This window comes from Lepisma saccharinum, chromosome 9 (genome assembly GCF_977018435.1).
Source record: "Lepisma saccharinum chromosome 9, izLepSacc3.1, whole genome shotgun sequence".
NCBI lineage: Eukaryota > Metazoa > Arthropoda > Insecta > Zygentoma > Lepismatidae > Lepisma > Lepisma saccharinum.
Window position 1 is genome coordinate 25,345,517 of NC_139237.1, and position 18,255 is coordinate 25,363,771.

An 18,255-nucleotide genomic window follows, 5' to 3' on the forward strand; every position below is an offset into this window, starting at 1 on the left:
TGTGAGCTGGGCACCCGTCATGTTGGTACTACATTTCCCTCCTTGTCTGAAGTGGTATGTCCTCCAATAGTACAGACAGTTCATGTTGTAAAAACTGTATGTATCGGTCAGCATTCAGTGCCCCTTGTATAAAAAAGGGCCAATGAGATGTTCAACCACTATACCACACAACACGTTCACACTCCATGGGCGCTGGCGTTCCACTTGGCGAAGCCAATGTGGATTTGTCACTGACCAATAGTGCATGTTCCTCAGGTTGACATTTCCATGATAGGTAAAAGTCGCCTCGTCAGTGAAGAGGATACGTGACAAATCGGGTGTGTCGTGTCGTAACAACCATGTGCAAAACCGAACACGGTCCACAAAATCATTCCCGTGAAGTTCCTGATGGAGGGAGATTTGATATGGGTGAAACTTGTGTGTGTGCAGAATGCGCAATACACTTCGCTGACTCATCCCAGCATCCCTGGCAATTTCACGGGAGCTAACGTGCGGATTCACAGCAACAGCAGCGAGAACATTTGTTGCACCTGCCTCACCTGTAGTTGGCTTGTTCCGCACACCTTCTCGTGGTGTTACACTTCCGGTGTCTCTTAATTTAATAAATAACTTACGAAACAGACGTCGAGATGGCGGTCGTCTGTCCGGATATCTCTCTGGGTATACACGGTAGGCTTCTGAGGCATTCTTTCGGTATTCCCCATAAATCAGGTTCATGTCCGCTTTTTCTATGTTTGTGAACACCATAATCTTCGCTCTTACCACTACGACTGCTTGCTATGAACTAACACGATCTCGTGGACCTGCTATCAAAACTTGCTCTGCGTAAAGGCAGTTCTGTCAGGCACCTGAGAAGTCTTACATGCCGTAGTACTGACGGTCAAGTGGGCCACTTGTTAGTTTGTTTACATATTTTCACATGGCCATATCTTCGTTCCTATGTGCAGAAGATGCATGAGACCAACGGTGTTGTGTTTCTCTGCGTGTGCTCTTTTATATTATGCATGTTATTGTATATCGTTCCATTTAAAAAAAAAATATGACTTTGCTCCAGATGCCCCATTTGTCGATATTTTTCGACCCACCCCATACCTCCGATTTACGAGCCCCATTTGATATTATTGTTTCCCGCAAACCTCACATCGCTACTGTTTCTGGTTTCTTCGCTATTTCAGGTGGTACTTTTATGTGCCTCACGCGGTATATTTCTTTCATGAGGCCAAGAGAGTATTTGGAGGGGGCGGTGGCTTGGGAAGGCTATAGCCCCGGATCTCGATCTGCAAAGGGGCTTCCAGTGTAAAAGCATTGCTATGAAATAGTCCAGAAGAAAGGACGAAATGTTTTTTTTTTAAATGGCTCAAGAATACAAAGATATAAGTGGACATTTGACAAGCTTAGTCTAAAACTTACAACTGATACCGTACGTGTGTGTGTAGAGGGGGGGTGGCTACGTGAGGTAACTCAGTGGAATATGATTCACAATACTAAAATTAAAATAAATATGTGGGATCAATAGATAACAAAATATGTTGTAGCCTAGTGACGGCGCAATAGTAAAGATGGAGGAGTAGGTCATATTTTTCCGGGGCAATCATATTTATAATTCCGTTACATAGGACACAGAAATGCATATATTGGCTAAAAGAGCATTCATTCATTTATTTATTTTTGTCGTTTTACTGGGGGCAGATAAGAGATATATATATATATATATTGTCGAACTGCCCCTTCCCCCCTGTAGTGTGGTCACTGCCTATAGCTATGCTGGAGAAGAATGCACCAATTAATACGCTATTAAATAAAACAGATAATTTTAAAACTTTTAATCAAATTATTTGTGAACTATGATTTAAATTTAGAGAGAGCACATACCTGTTTATTTTAATTTGGATGAGTTAACTTCTGAAGCCTGCCATTTCCGAACCTTCTTCCGGTGTAACTGCACTGCCCTTTGAGCCCTAGCTGCTGCGTTCAGGTGGCGGAACGAGCAGAATACTAATTAAAACAAATATGTGTCAAATATATATATATATATATATATATATATATATAAAACAACGTCTTGAAGCTATTGACGGCGACTGATTCCATGCATTAAAGTAGTTATTGTACCGCGTTGAGTCCGATAAATCAATTGATTGGAAAAGATCGATCAAAGATCAATTGATGATGTAGTTGTGTGGGCAAGCAAGGGGTATTGTTTTGCGCGATGACGTCATAAAATAGGCGGGGCTTAATTGTGAGGATGATTCTGATTGGTGGGATGTTTTAAAATGGGCGGGGCTTAATTTTGTGAGGAGCGTTTTGATTGGTTGTTGGGGAGGAGGAAAAGTATTCGGGTTTTTCCCGCGGCGTCTGAAAACAGATGGCGTTGATGATTCTGAAATTCTGGGAATTTGGGTTGGGGGGATACTTCCGGTGTCTGAAAACAGATAGCGTTGATGAGGTTTTTAAGTGGTGCGGTGAATGTTAAGTGCCTTTTCTTGGAAAATGGGGTTTGTCGAGTGTTGCTTTGAGGAAATTTTGTGAGAATTAATGGATGTGGTTTGGGTAATGGGTTTGGAATGGTAATTGCTTTTGCATTCCTGAAATTCTGAGAATTTGGGTACGTGTTTTTGTTGTCCGAAGACAGATGGCGTTGATGATTCTGAAATTCTGGGAAATTGGGTACGTGTTTTTGTTGTTTGAAGAGAGATGGCGTTGATGAGTCATTCCGGGGAAGGTGGTGTTTTTCTCGGGCGGCCGTTGATGAGTTTGAAATTCCAGGAATTGGGTGTGGTCTGAAAAAACATGTCCTAGCATGTTTTACGTTTAACCTTCCAGGGTGACCCAGGACAGAAAGAAGATAGGAGACGCACGTGAGCGTTGGACGCTCTGCGCGAACGAATACGCACGCAATGTATTGATGACGTAGATCGGAAGGAAGGTATATAAGGGGCTAGCGGATTGTGTTGTTACCAGAATCACCATCTCTATTGTAGAATCAGCAGAGTCACCTTTCACCTGGAGCAGCGTGAATTCCCGGATATCATAGAGGAGACCGACACGTCGGAAGCAGAAAACGATACAACTTGAAAGGTGAGAAAATAAAATACATTACCTGTGGCAGCAGAGGTTTATTTTGGAAATGTACAGCGTATGGTGGGGGGTTGGCTGTTCCCGGTCCTCTGGTGGAAGTAATGGAGGCGTAAGATGTCCCTCTTCCTCCTCCTCCTCCTCCCGCTGCACCAAATTAATGAGGGGCGGATCTTCCTCCTCTTCCCTAGCAGGAGAAGGAGGACGAACATAGCCTCTGAGGACCGCAGGAGGTAGCAGTAGGAGCAGGTTGTCGGCCCTACGAACATTCCGTCGATTCATTCTGAAAAACAATATATAAGAATTTATAAAATATATTCGGTTTGTTGGCTATAAAAGAAAAAGTGGTATGTGAGATATATAATCGGGAAAAAATGGTGAACATGCATGTGAAACCAATTTAACTAACCGGGGCTTATTTGCAGTAAGTTTTTATGTGGCCTAACAGGGCCGCTACAGGGCATTCTTTGAAACATGAGTACAGGAGGCCTACAGCCTTAAAAGTGGGGTATGTGTAGATTCCGAATATACAATACTCTAGGGATAACAGGACCGTAACTGAGGACCCTTTGAAACACGAGGTCCTGGAAACAGGGTCAGTAACGAGGGCCCCTTGAAAACAGGATTGTGACTGAGGGTCTTTTACTTCAATTTTGTTCAAAAACTTTTTAAACGTGTTTAAAACATTTTAAACTTTTTTCGATTTTTCGATTTTTTCGATTTTATTTTTCGATTTTATTTTTTCGATTTTAATTTTTCGATTTTATTTTTTCGATTTTATTTTTCGATTTTATTTTTTCGATTTTAATTTTTCGATTTTAATTTTTCGATTTTATTTTTCGATTTTAATTTTTCGATTTTATTTTTCGATTTTATTTTTTCGATTTTATTTTTTCGATTTTAATTTTCCGATTTTAATTTTTCGATTTTATTTTTCCGATTTTAATTTTCGATTGATATATCTGCCCCTAATTGAGCTACAAGGATAGTCGATAGGTTGTCGGACCATACCAAAATATACAATGTTATAAGAAATAAATTAAAATAAGTACCTTTGGCGATAATGACGGAAAGTGTCCTCCATTCTTTGACGATTGAGGTGACGCCTAACCGCGAATATGTCCAACGTCTGTTCGTATTGCCGATTGATTTCTGCCTGCTCCTCCAGACACCTCCTAACATCCCTGGTGAGCTCTGCGAAGTGCTCTTGTTCTTCTGCTCCTATCTGGTATTCGTGAAAAGCATTTCGCAGAGCCTCCCCTTGTTGTATGTTACGTTCCTGAAAATATGTGTGAATTAATATATAACAGTGATTACAGGTTGTGTAAAATATATATATATATATATATATATATATATATATAACTAATATATTTTCTGTCTATTTTCAGATGACTACACTTCCACTAGGGTTCAGTCTACTGTATGGTGACGTAAAAGAGGAGACGGGGACTACAACAGAAGAGAGAAGAAATTTGTGGAGCAAAGTTCACGCACGACAAGTAGATAAGCATGTAGGCAGCTACGTCAATTTCTGCGAAGAAAACGGGTTGGCCGAAGATTTATTGCGCCGACTAGAAGAAACGTGTAAAGATTTTGAAGTGAAGGTGGACACATTGGTGAAAATATTCAGCTTCATTTTCGAAAAAAAAGATACGCGGCAGTGTTTGGTGATTTTGTAGAAAACATACAGAGAGCCCAATATGTACCCTCGCATTTATCGTTAAGAATCTGTTTCGAGTTAATGGAACTATTTAAAAGTGTGAGGAATGAAAGAGCAGAAAATAAGAAAACAGGGGGAACGGGGAAAGAGCTAGAGGAACGGATGGTGGAGATGTTAAAAAAGAGAAAATTGAACGAATAAACATTACTAATATTAGTAATAAACTAACACGTTTCGTTCAGTTGTGGGATAATTAAACAATCTAGCTGATTTTAAATTTACTTTAAGCACAGAACCATAGGTTTCCATTGGGAATCGAACCCGAGATTGTACATATAACGTCTACATTGAGAGGTATTGCATTTAATGGGTATAATAAAATATGTATAATAGTTTCTTGTAATAAAAATGTATGATGTATACAGAAAATATGTTATGTTTAATATGAATATGAAATAGGTACTTACCAAATTTCCATCAGCCATCGCACGTTCTCCTTGACCCAACACGAAGTAACAGAATGAGTGGAGGAAAAGCTGTTTCAGAAGTTCTGCAGACTTCCTTACACGCTTAAGTCATTAGCAAGCGCGTTACGCCGAAATCTGTAGAAGAGATTAAGTTGCGATGACAGTTCTTTATTACAAGGAGGAAATTGCGGCACTAAGGCCTGCAGTTCTGAGATGAGTTTCACAGTAGTTCCTTGTTGCATCCGGTCGACTCTGATAACGTTATGTACATAGTACTTCCTTGTTTCATTCAGACAGATAAAAAGTATGGAGATATAATTGCAAAACCAACTTCCTTGTTACGTCCTCGCAGAACGTCTGAGAAAGAACATCGTGAAATAGATGATGTTGAAAATGTAGCGTTATTGTAATTGCGTTTGTTTCTTAAATAAACAGAATCAGAGTCGACTTACACATATGGCAAATCCGTTTTTACAGGGTTTGAGAGGACTCGTTGCAAAATACAAAATTAAAGCAATCAGTTTTGTTTTTTTTGTTTTTAGGACACACAGGGGGGAGTCGAACCCCTTTGAAAATGCAAAGTTATTTCTATTATTTCTTCCCGGGGCCAAACAGAGTCGGAGTCGCCCTTTGAAAATGCAGAGATATGGCAGATCAATTTTATGTTAGATCACAGAGGGCCGGACAATAGGGCCGCCATGTTGACCGCAATGTTGGGTTTCTATATTTCTGGGGGCCAGTAAACATCACCGACGGTTACTACGTAATATACAATTAATTGTCATCTCAGCTCGTCAAGACAATGGGGGCCGCCATCTTGGTTTTTGTTATTTTTACCGTAGACCCCCTACCATATACTCTATGGAAAGGTGTTGACGTACAGATTCCGAATCTACAATTGCCTTCACTTTAGTTCAATTAGGGGCGGCTGGACGGCCCTTCGAAATTGTCCGGACATGTTTTTCGAGTTTTTCAATTTACCTACAACAGATAGGTGCCAGTAAACTTCACCGACGGTTACTACGTAATATTATACAATTAATTGTCATCTCAGCTCGTCATGACAATGGGGGCCGCCATCTTGGCCGCCATCTTGGTTTTTGTTATTTTTACCGTAGACCCCCTACCATATACTCTATGGAAAGATGTTGACGTACAGATTCCGAATCTACAATTGCCTTCACTTTAGTTCAATTAGGGGCGGCTGGACGGCCCTTCGAAATTGTCCGGACATGTTTTTCGAGTTTTTCAATTTACCTACAACAGATAGGTGCCAGTAAACACCACCGACGGTTACTACGTAATATTATACAATTAATTGTCATCTCCGCTCGTCATGACAATGGGGGCCGCCATCTTGACCACCATCTTGGTTTTTGTTATTTTGACCGTAGACCTCCGTCCATATACTCTATTTAAAGGTGTTGACGTACAGATTCCGAATCTACAATTGCCTTCACTCTAGTCCAATTAGGGCCGGCTGGGATTTTCCAGTGACGGTTGGTTTTCTCGGAATTTCCGGCGTCTGAAAACAGATGGCGTTGATGAGGCTTTTAAGTGGTGCGGTGAATGTTAAGTGCCTTTTCTTGGAAAATGGGGTTTGTCGAGTGTTGTTTCGAGGAAATGTTGTGAGAATTAATGGATGTGGTTTGGGTAAAGGGTTTGGAATGGTAATTGCTTTTGTAGTTTTGAGTCCAGTGTTTTAAGAACTGTTTTTCAAGGAATTGTGTCGGGAGAGTATTTCAGGGTCTGGTGAATGTTCGAGCAGATGACGTTGAAGTGTTGAGTGTTCGAGTTCTAGAAATTGTGTGGGATGAGAGTAGGGTTTCTGGGAATGAGTAATCTGGTGAGGACAGTTAGCTATTTCCGAGAATTTTACTTGGGTTTGATATCAGAAAGGACAACATCTGGTGAAGACAGTTAGCTTTTCCGAGAATTTTTCATGAGCATTCATATCAGCCAGAAAGGGCGGAGACGGCTAGCAGAGGACTGTTACATATTTCCGGAGAGTTTGCAGATCAGACAGCAAAACCGTTAGGAACGGAAATAACTGCTTTGGTATGCTTGCGTATATAAAGTACGGTGTTCTCTCCACATGACAGTCTTCGTGACACAGACATCGTACGATCATGGACGTACAGTTATCCGCTGACGATCTGTTATTGCTATATCGTGATGGATATTACACAACACCTAGACAGTTACGGGAAGTGTTGATGCAAATTGCGCAAAAAATCATCGCAGGAGAAAGAATCTCCTTGCTGGAGGAGTATGACCGCTTACTACGGACAGTGACAACATGCGTACCCGATCTTTATGGAGCAGGTATTTCCGAAGAATCACCAGGCCCTTCATCAACACCCGATCCTGTATCCCGAGTTACCGAGGAGAAGCAGACAACCGCATTTGACCCTGTTACATCACCAGGACTTTCAAGGAACGTCGCACCTGGATCAGGCTTAGAACCTGTGTCAGGACCGTCATGGAGACCGGATCCCTTGCCCCCAGCAGAACCGTCATCCCAGAGTGTTTCTGTATCAGATAGAAGAGGTAAGAAAAGAAAACGTGCTTCAGTGTCTCGTGAACAGATAGGGAATATAATATTACACAACATTCAAGAACGTGAATATCCTAAATTCTGTTCCAAAGGACGACGTGTGGAATTCAGTTTCTCGCACCCTCCAGAAAATGTCGATCCTCACACATGGATCCGCGAAGGTGTCGAAAATCTTCTCACCTACGTTAAAAAAACCACCAAAGATGAAGACAAGATAGGTTTAACTCTGTCTAACATATCTGACCCCACTGTGAAAGATATTTATGTCGGGTGGCACAGATGTGACCAGTTACACAGTGATATGGTGTGGAATATCATGTATAAAATATTGCAGAGTGCGAAAACATTCACTGCTACAGATCGCTTAATTTTGCGCGCCGACCATGTCGACATACCTATCGGAGGTGGCGGAGGTAAAAAACATATTGTTTACCTAATTACATGCTAAGCACGCAAAAAAGAAGTGTCGTCGGTGTGCCGAATAGAAAGAAACCGCTCTGTTTAGCTGAAGCTTTGATCATAGGAAAATCTCATGCTGATAATGATCCGTCCTATTCACAGTATCGAAAAAATAGAAATCTTCTGAAACCTGTTTTCGAACTTATGCGCAAAGCAGATGTAGATCTCACAGACAATGCGTGTGCAGGAAGTGGAATTCCTGAACTGAGAAAATTGCAGCAAGTTCTCCCTGAATATAAAATTATTGTATACAACAATCTTCGTGATGTTAAAGATGTTTTGTTTGAAGGACAGGTTGAAAATGCTTCCAGATTTATATACCTTCTTTATGATAACCTCAGACAGCATTATGATGTGATAGTAAACCGTGTTGGAGCATTTGCTGCAAAACAAGAATGTCGAGGGTGTAACGAACTCATATTTCATAGACCGCATAATCATCTGTGTAAACAATTGTGTTCTATGTGTCGTTCAACTCCGCCGTGTGTGCCTGAACAGGGTGTTCGCATAATATGTCAGACATGTCACAGATTTTTTAAAAATGAAAACTGCTTCACGAATCACGTTTCTACACCATTTCGAAACGGTACAGTCTGTAGTGAAATCCAACAGTGTCCCAGATGTTTCAGAATTATTCTAACAAGCAATACATATGAAAAAGTGCATAAATGTAATATGAAGTTCTGTACTGTATGTAACTGCGTGAAACCTATAAATCATTTCTGTCACATGGCTGTACCGAAAAGTAAAGTGAATTCGAAATTTCTATATATATTCTACGATTTTGAATGTTATACAGACATTCCTTACTCTGAGAAAGAAAAAACGTTTCTTCATGTTCCGAATCTTATTGTAGTACAGACAGCCTGTCACTCGTGTTACAAGAAGGAGGATTTAACAGTTCCCTGTTCTGTTTGTGGAACCAGAGAGTTTATATTCTGGGATGATCCTGTAGACACATTTCTGTCCTATCTCGAATTGCAGCACAAGTTTTCCAACATAACCATCTGTGCACACAATGCACGAGGCTATGATTGCACATTTCTGCTACGGAGAATGTTGGAAAGAGAAATGAAACCTCGTGTGATCTTAGACGGTACCAAAATCATCAGTATGTCATACCAAAATCTTCATTTTGTGGACAGTCTCAACTACGTTCAGACAAATCTTGCTGGATTTTCCAAACTTTTCGGTTTGCCTGTTCAGAAAGGATATTATCCGCATCTGTGGAACACCTACAAGAACAGAAATTACATAGGACCGATGCCTCCTCCTTCTGCATACGGCTATGAATATATGAAAACAGTCGAAGATCAGCACCGTTTTATGTCTTGGTATGACATTGAATGCAGCAAAAATGTACCTTTCAACAACAAAAACCAACTTCTTCAATACTGCATCAAGGATGTTACCCTGTTGAGACAAGGATGTTTGAAGCTGAGACAGAATTTCCTAGACATATGCAAGATCGACATTTTCAAGGATTGTCTCACAATAGCATCTGCCTGTTCACTAATTTACAGGCAGAAATTTATGCCAGCTAACACTATAGGAATAATACCTAAAGGAGGTTACCATCATGCAGATCAGATGTCCAAGTTCGCATTGAAATGGTTAACCTACGTGGAAGAACAAAATGATGTAATACTTCTTCACGGTGGACGTACTCGTGAAAAATATGTCATAGGAGGGCGTTACAGAGTGGACGGTTATCACGAGGAGACGCAGACGGTGTACGAGGCGCTTGGCTGCTACTGGCGTGGTTGTCAACGCTGCATATCAATTAACAGGGATATGTATCCGAAAGGTGACGAAGAAGATGAAACCGATCAGGATAGTAACAGTGATAAACATAGTGACTTGTTGAACACTGCAGCCTTCAGATACGAGACAACGTGTCGTAAACTTGCGGCTCTACGTTCTGAAGGATACCATGTTGTCACAATGTGGGAATGCGATTTCAAAAAAATATTGCAAGCAGATCCTGAACTCGACAGACATCTATCGACACATCCTATCGTTTGCTGCATTCCTTTAAATCCACGAGACGCCTTATATGGAGGAAGAGTTGAAACAGTCAGGACGTATTACAAAATCAAGAAAAATGAAAAATTACAGTACTATGATTTTACAAGTTTGTACCCTTACGTGAACAAATACTGTGCCTATCCTGTCGGACATCCTGCCATATTTCTAGGAACTTCTATTCCTTCGGTAAATGAGGTTTTGAACATGGAGGGGCTCATAAAATGTACTGTTCTGCCACCAAAACCCCTTTTACATCCTGTTCTACCTTCAAAAATGCATGGAAAACTGATGTTTGTCTTGTGTAACGAATGTGCTATCAGATTAAAATGTGAAGGTACATGCAGCCATTCCGATGAACAACGCGCACTTTCGGGGACTTGGGTCATCGCCGAGGTGCGTAAAGCTTACAGTTTAGGCTACAGAGTACTGTCAGTGTCGGAAGTGTGGAAGTATGAACCATCGATGTACGACCCTGTCACAAAAACTGGAGGACTTTTTGCTGGTTATGTCAACACCTTCTTGAAAATAAAACAGGAAGCGAGCGGCTGGCCTTCATGGTGTCAGAACGACGAGGATAAGAAGAAGTACATACAGAAATATTTCGATAAGGAGGGTATTCTATTGGAAGAAAACAGTATCGATGTCAATCCTGGTAAACGTACTCTGGCTAAACTTTGCCTTAATTCTTTATGGGGCAAGTTCTGTCAACGGGACAACCTTTCCCAGACGACCATCATCAAGGAATCGAAAGATTTTCTCGATAAGATGACTGATCCAAATATAATGGTTGGAGGAGTCGTATTCATCAATCAGGACACCGTTTTAGTGAACTGGAAATATGTTGAAGAGGCTGTCAGTCTGAACAGGAAAGTAAATGTTCCTATCGGAGCCTTCACAACACGTCATGCTCGTCTGAAACTGTACGAACTTCTCGAAAAATTTGGTGACAGGATATGTTATTGTGATACAGATTCTGTATTTTACGTAGATAGTCCTGAAATGGAATATCATCCCCAGACAGGTGACGCACTAAAAGAACTCACCGATGAATTGGCAGATTTCGGACCCGGTGCAGTTTGTGAACAGTTTGTTTCAACGGGACCGAAAAGTTACAGCATGAAAATAACAAAACCGTTCTCCGAACCGCAGTATATCTGTAAAGTGGAAGGAATCACATTGAATACCTCCACATCGGAATTGGTCAATTTTGATACCATGTGCGACATGATAAACAGTGAGCAACCTGAAGTTATGGTCGAAAATATTTTCAGGATCAGAAGAACAAAACAGTTCCAAGTAATCAGTACATATGAAAAAAAGCTGTTTCAGCCGGTACTGTTGAAACGACGTTTCGACGATGAACATTTATCGTATCCCTTCGGATACTGTGCAGACTAAAATATGTCTGTAGCGGTCCAGAGTTTGAGCCCTTCTTCGGACAGTCAGTGTATAAAATGTGTTTACAATGTACCAGATCTTCATTTTTCTTCAAATCTCCAGTATAAAACATGTTTCCTAAACTTTCCCATCCTTTCACCATGATGGTCTGCGGAGCATCAGGAAGTGGAAAAACTACTTTTGTGACAAATATGGTTGACTCCATCGTTCATCTTGTCGAAGGACCCGTCAAGAAAATCGTATGGTGTTACGATCAGGAAAACAGTATTCCGCAAAATCTTCGAGATGTGCAATATCATAAAGGGATCGTCGATTGGCAGTCGTGGAACGGAAAAACCCCTACTCTCATAATCCTGGATGATCTTATGATGGTTGCTCAAGGAGAAAAAGTCGCCGACCTTTTCACAAAAGGCAGTCATCACAAAAACATTTCGGTGGTGTTCATAACACAGAATCTTTTTCATCAAGGGAAAAATTGCAGAGACATTTCGCTGAACGTGAAGCATTTCGTTATTTTTAAAAATCCTCGAGATATGAACCAATTCACTGTGTTTGCACGACAACTTCATCCTCACCGCATGAAGGAACTCGAAAAAGTATATATATATATGGTACCGCTCAACCTTTCAGTTATTTGTATATTGATCTTTCACAGTCAACACCGGATCCTTTACGTTATCAGACAGACATTTTTAACCAGAATTACTCAACTGCATATCTTCCTCAGGAATGTTTAAAACATCGAGATGAGGAGAACGAGGAAGACACGTACCAAATCACGTTCTAACAGGAATAGACATTCGTCTTCTTTCAAGAAACATTCACCTTTCTTGCACGTGTTGAAAAATTCACCGACCAAAATCCGTAAATCATTATTGAAAAGTGCTCCGAAAAAGACAAATCGTTTCATCAGTGAATGCTGCCTGAACGTTTTAAAAGGAAACGTGAAAATTAAACCGTCCACAAAACGTCGTCTGACACCTTACAAGTCGGTCTTACGCAATCTCGTGAAACCGAAAGTGAACATCGAAAAACGAAGAAAACTACTTGTGCAAAAAGGTGGATTTCTACCCTTACTTCTAGGTTCTTTGTTATCGGGTCTTCTCGGTACTCGCATTCCTCATTGAGAAATGACATCTTCCTACAAAAAGTTGATCGTCCCTTCACCGGAACAGTTAGCACGTATTCGCGGTTCCGACTCGTCTGTAACTCAGAAATTATCCGTTCTGGATAAAAAAATGATTGATATTCTAAAAATGAAAAATATATCAGACGATCACAAATGGCGTCTTTACAGAAAGGAAATGGACGAGTATTTATGGCTGAGTCGAAAATCCAAAGAACCATTACAAATTCCTATTGTTCAAGATAACAACGGTTCTTCTACTATTTCGCCAGGATCGACGTTCTTTCCTCCGAACCTGGCTGAGACGTTACCCCGTAATACACGTCATCAGTTACAAAATATCATCGACGAGTACCAATCTACGGCTCAACATTTGATAGATGAACGTCAGGAAAAAACACTTCCTGATCCGAAGACGTTGAACTTCTCAGCGTCGTCAACGGAAAGCCCTGGACCGTCTCATCGACAGAAACAGAAAAAGAAGAAGAAAGCGGCTGTCCGTGTTTCCAGAAAAACTACACCGTTTCTGAGAACACCTGACGCATACAAGCTGGTTCCTCTGAGAAAAAGCCGTAGACAGAGAGATCAGTCATGGGAGTCCCTAAGTTAAAATCCTCACCAAAATATATTACGATCCCCGACACAGTGCTTCATTCTCATCTGTAGATCGTTTATAGAACGCGGTGCGGGATAAAAATATATCCCGCAATACGGTGAAAAAATGGTTGATGCACCAGGAAACGTACACACTCCACAAACCTGCAAGGAAAAGGTTCCCCCGAAATCATTACAATGTGTGGAACATAGACATGCTTTGGGAAGCCGATCTAAACGACATGACATCGATACAAAAACATAACGATGGATACAGATATCTTCTGACAGTGATCGATGTATTCTCAAAATATGCCTTTGCATTACCACTAAGAAATAAAACAAGCAATTCGGTAACCGAAGCTTTCAAAAATATTTTCGGACAAAGCAGACGAAAACCTGTCACACTACAGACCGACCAAAGAACGGAGTTCACAAATTCTACATTCCAGAAGTTTTTAAAAAATGAAAATGTAAATTTTTCGATCGCTTCAAATTATCCTGTGAAAGCAAGTGTAGTGGAACGTTTCAACAGAACATTGAAAGAACGAATGTGGAAATATTTCACATCGAAACAAACAAGACGTTACGTAGACATTTTACCGCAACTTCTCGAAGGTTACAATACAACTATCCACAGTTCCATAGGAATGGCACCTCGAGATGTGAACGAGTCTAACGTTTACATTGTGTGGAAACGTCTCAACAAACCTGACAAACATATTTCACAACCGTCTTCAGATCTGAATGTTGGTGATTTCGTACGAATCTCTGTCGTCAAAGGACATTTTGAGAAGGGTCACGTGGTCACGAGAACTTTTCAAAATCCACTCCCTTGTTCAGCGATCACCTGTACCTGTATACATATTAGACGATTTAAACGAAGAACCTGTAAAAGGCACATTTTACAAACATGAACTGCAAAATGTTTATTCGGATCCTGACGAACAGTATAAAATTGATAAGATTTTGAACAGCCGGGGAAAAGGTAAAAATTTGGAATACCTGGTTCGCTGGCTCGGATATCCACCTAGTTTCTATTCGTGGATCAAGGCATCTTCCGTAAAACAGTTATCAGAAAAATAATTTCCAAAACATATTTATATCAAAATATATCGTCACCACGATCCAGTGAATTCTTTGTGTTCGGCGAGAATGGACGATAATTTCTATGTTTACCTTCCGTCATCTCCATCGGAGAAATATTTTCCGAACAACACGCTGACCCATTTCAACGTAAAACTTGCAAAACGGATCGATCTGTCTCCAGAATTGTGGGAAGTCGGATTAGCAGAACTGCATTATTCAACTCTATACGACAATGTTTTGGAAACAGATTACGGAACGGTAACCTTTCCTGTTCGGACGTATGCAAATGCTGAGGACCTGATCTCTACCATCGAAGAATCCCTCCCCAACGACGTGGAAATACGGAGAAACGTTCTTAAGCAATTCTGGCATTTTCTGTTGGATGCTCAATGGGACGCGTCGGGATCTTCTGTTTCTACGGATAATACACTCTATATTAACGAGCAGCCATTTTATTTTCCTGCAGCAACATATACAATAGAGGAGTTCATTCAGTTCCTGAAAACAAACCCTGCTAATGCCGTTGTTCCTACTCATCTCAGATTTTTCTTTAAAGAGGCTGTGAACAAACATCTGTCCGTGATAGGGGTTCCCGATCCTGAATCGGAAGGTGTTCCAACAAATACTGTTACACCCATAGACGAAACTGATGACTACGCTAAATTTCGATATGACGTATTGAAATCTATTTATTCTACGCACGCAGTGTCCAATAACGTCGTGGATAAAAAACCCTACATATTCATTTATTCCGATCTCGTGAAACAGCAATTGGTCAGAGGAGAAATGCTAGTCTTTTACGTCTTGCCCGAAAACAGTATTCGGAGACAGATTCATCTTGCACAGTACCCGTAGCCCATCATACATTTAATCCGATTCATTACGTTTCTCTGGATAAAGGTTCTTTCGAAACAATAGAAATTGCGATGTATGATAGACAAGGATATTTCCTACCTTTGAGAAATGGCTCCGTACCTACAATAGCTGTTTTACATTTTCGTAGGAAAGCAAAGTCCTTTTAAAAAACAGTAAGGAATCATTTTGCACAGTCTATGTCGAAAAGCTGATGAATCACCATGAATTCGCAGACGGAATATTACAGTAATCAGATCCGTGGGGGAATTGGACCCATCTATCGTTCAACTAGAATTCAAAAAGGGAGAGGATTGGGGTCTCTCTTTGCAGGACTCTTTAGAATGGTGAAACCTCTACTCTGGAGTGGTGCGAAAGCGATCGGAAAAGAAGCTTTGAAAACAGGCGCTAACATTATCACCGACATTGCAACAAGTCAGCAAACTCCGAGAACTATCGTTCGTCAACGTGTACGTGAAGCGGGTCAAAATCTTCAAAGTAAAGCACAACGCAAAATCGACTCTCTGGTAGGTTCCGGTATAAGAACAAAACCTGCAACAAAAATTGCTCAGTCGATGTTAAAACGTTCAGCCACCCGTATTAGAACATCTACGATCCGTAAAAAAAAGCGCATCCAAAAAGCGGAGAAAAACATCCACAAAATCTAGGACGACACGCAAAAGGAAAAATAAACAGAAAGCGGCAGGAAAAGATATTTTTGGATAATAATGGAGAATAACACTTGCATGATCTCGCAGTTCGATCTTTTCAGTAAAAAACCTATTCAGCAAAATGTCGAAAAAACTTACACAATCGCCTACAAGCCTATCGCTTCCATCGATAATCAAAACATACTTCAGTTTTCCGTTCCGCCGGCAGGAACACATTTTCTAGATCTTTCATCTGCCTATCTTCGTCTGCTAACGCAGATGGTCAATCAAGACGGGTCTCCCATGAGTGCTTCCGAACCTTCCAACGCCCTCACAAAAAACTGCGTGGTTGTAAATTATCCTCTCCATTCACTTTTTTCACAAGTTACAGTGGCTCTCAACGGTATCGCTGTAACAGTTGCCGATAACAATTACGCATATAAATCAATCTTCGAAGCAGAAATCAATTACGGCAGCGATGCTGCGAACACGCATCTCACAAATGCCTTGTGGTACTTGGACACACCTGGACATCAACATGAAATCACCGCCGACAACAAAGGTTTTACCGCCAGAAAAGACTTTTTCCAGCACGTTCCGACAACCGGAAATCCTACGGAAGTGTCTGCCGTAGTCGAACTTATGGGAAAACTGCACATAGATTTTTTCCACCAGCCTAAATACCTGGTCAACGGCGTTGAAGTACGTATCGATCTAGCCAGGTCACGTGATGCTTTTTACATCTGGGGAGATCAGACTTCACCAACCACCAGAATAAAAATTTTAAAGGCTGTTCTCGAAATAAATCACATCATTCCTACTCCTACCACCAGTTTAGCCATAGACAGAGCACTCTCTTACGCTCCTGCCCATTATCCGTTCACCAGAAGCGTCATCAAAGCTTATTCTTAAGTTGCCGGAACGCAGCAGATTTCGATCAATAATGCTTTTCAAGGTGCTTTTCCGAATGTTGTTCTTTTTGCTATGGTATCCACCGCCAGCTTTCTCGGAGACTCTAAGAAAAATCCGTTCGACTTTAGATGTTTCAATCTATCTTCTTTCCATCTTGTGAAAAATGGAGAACTCGTACCTTACGAACCCTTGCGGGTCACCACAGGAGGAAACGGCGGATTGATAACACGTGCCTATCAAACTCTATTTTCCGGTACAGGCATTCACCACGCCAATTACGGACACCAGATCACAAGGAAAATGTTCGAGAACGGATCCTTTTTCCTGATTTTCGACATAACGCCTGACTCTTCAGGAAACGACACGCACACCAGTCTCCAGGAACAAGGTATCATCGGAGCCGAGATGCAATTTTCTTCCCAGCTGTCGGAAAATATAACATGCCTTCTGTATGCTGAATTCGAATGTGCAGTAGATATAACAAAAGACAGACGTGTTATCCTCCATCAGTGAGACCGACTTGTCTATAAATATGTGTGCTCGTGTTTCTGGCTCGCAGTGTTATCGAGACAGTTCTGATGTAGACATTATACTACCTGTGATGGAAAAACCTACCAAAGTGATAACCCGTACTATTAAGCATAGTAGTGTTTCTTCGAAAGTGAAAACTTCAAAACCTGTGAACATACAATCGTTTCCCGAACTACTTGACAGCAGCCCTGGGAGCATAGAAATGACCAAAGACAGGAATATTATTATAAACATATGAAAACATATGTAACGTGAGATGGGAAAACTCATCGAACTGATAACCTGTGATGATATTTATAATAGTGATTCTTTGGAAGTACTGTCTGCCAAACCTGTTGACACGCAACCGTCCCCCCAAATATTAGAAGAATATCATCTTGAGAGTATAGAAATAACAGAACGCTGTACTATCATTTTCCGTTTTCGAAAACATAGGCAGCATGAACACGTCGCAGATCAGGGAGATTCTATCTCGAAACTGTTCCACCAAGAACATTTTCTACGGTGTTTACTCGAGAGATCTTTTACCTCGGACGTTTCCTACCCCTGCCTTGATAATCGCAAACACTGATACTTCCAACTTCCAGGGTACACACTGGGTGGCATTCTATTTTGGCAAAAACAATATGGCTGAATATTTCGATTCATACGGATTTCATCCTTTCTATCCAGAATTCGTAACTTTCCTGAACCGTCATTCCTCGGTCTGGACTTACAACAACATTCCCTTACAGGGGGTGTTGGCCACGACGTGCGGACATTACTGTTGCGTGTATGCTTATTGCAAAGCATGCCATGTTACGACCAAGGATTTCATTCAAGCATTTCCGCCCGGTGTCAGTAAAGATGGATAT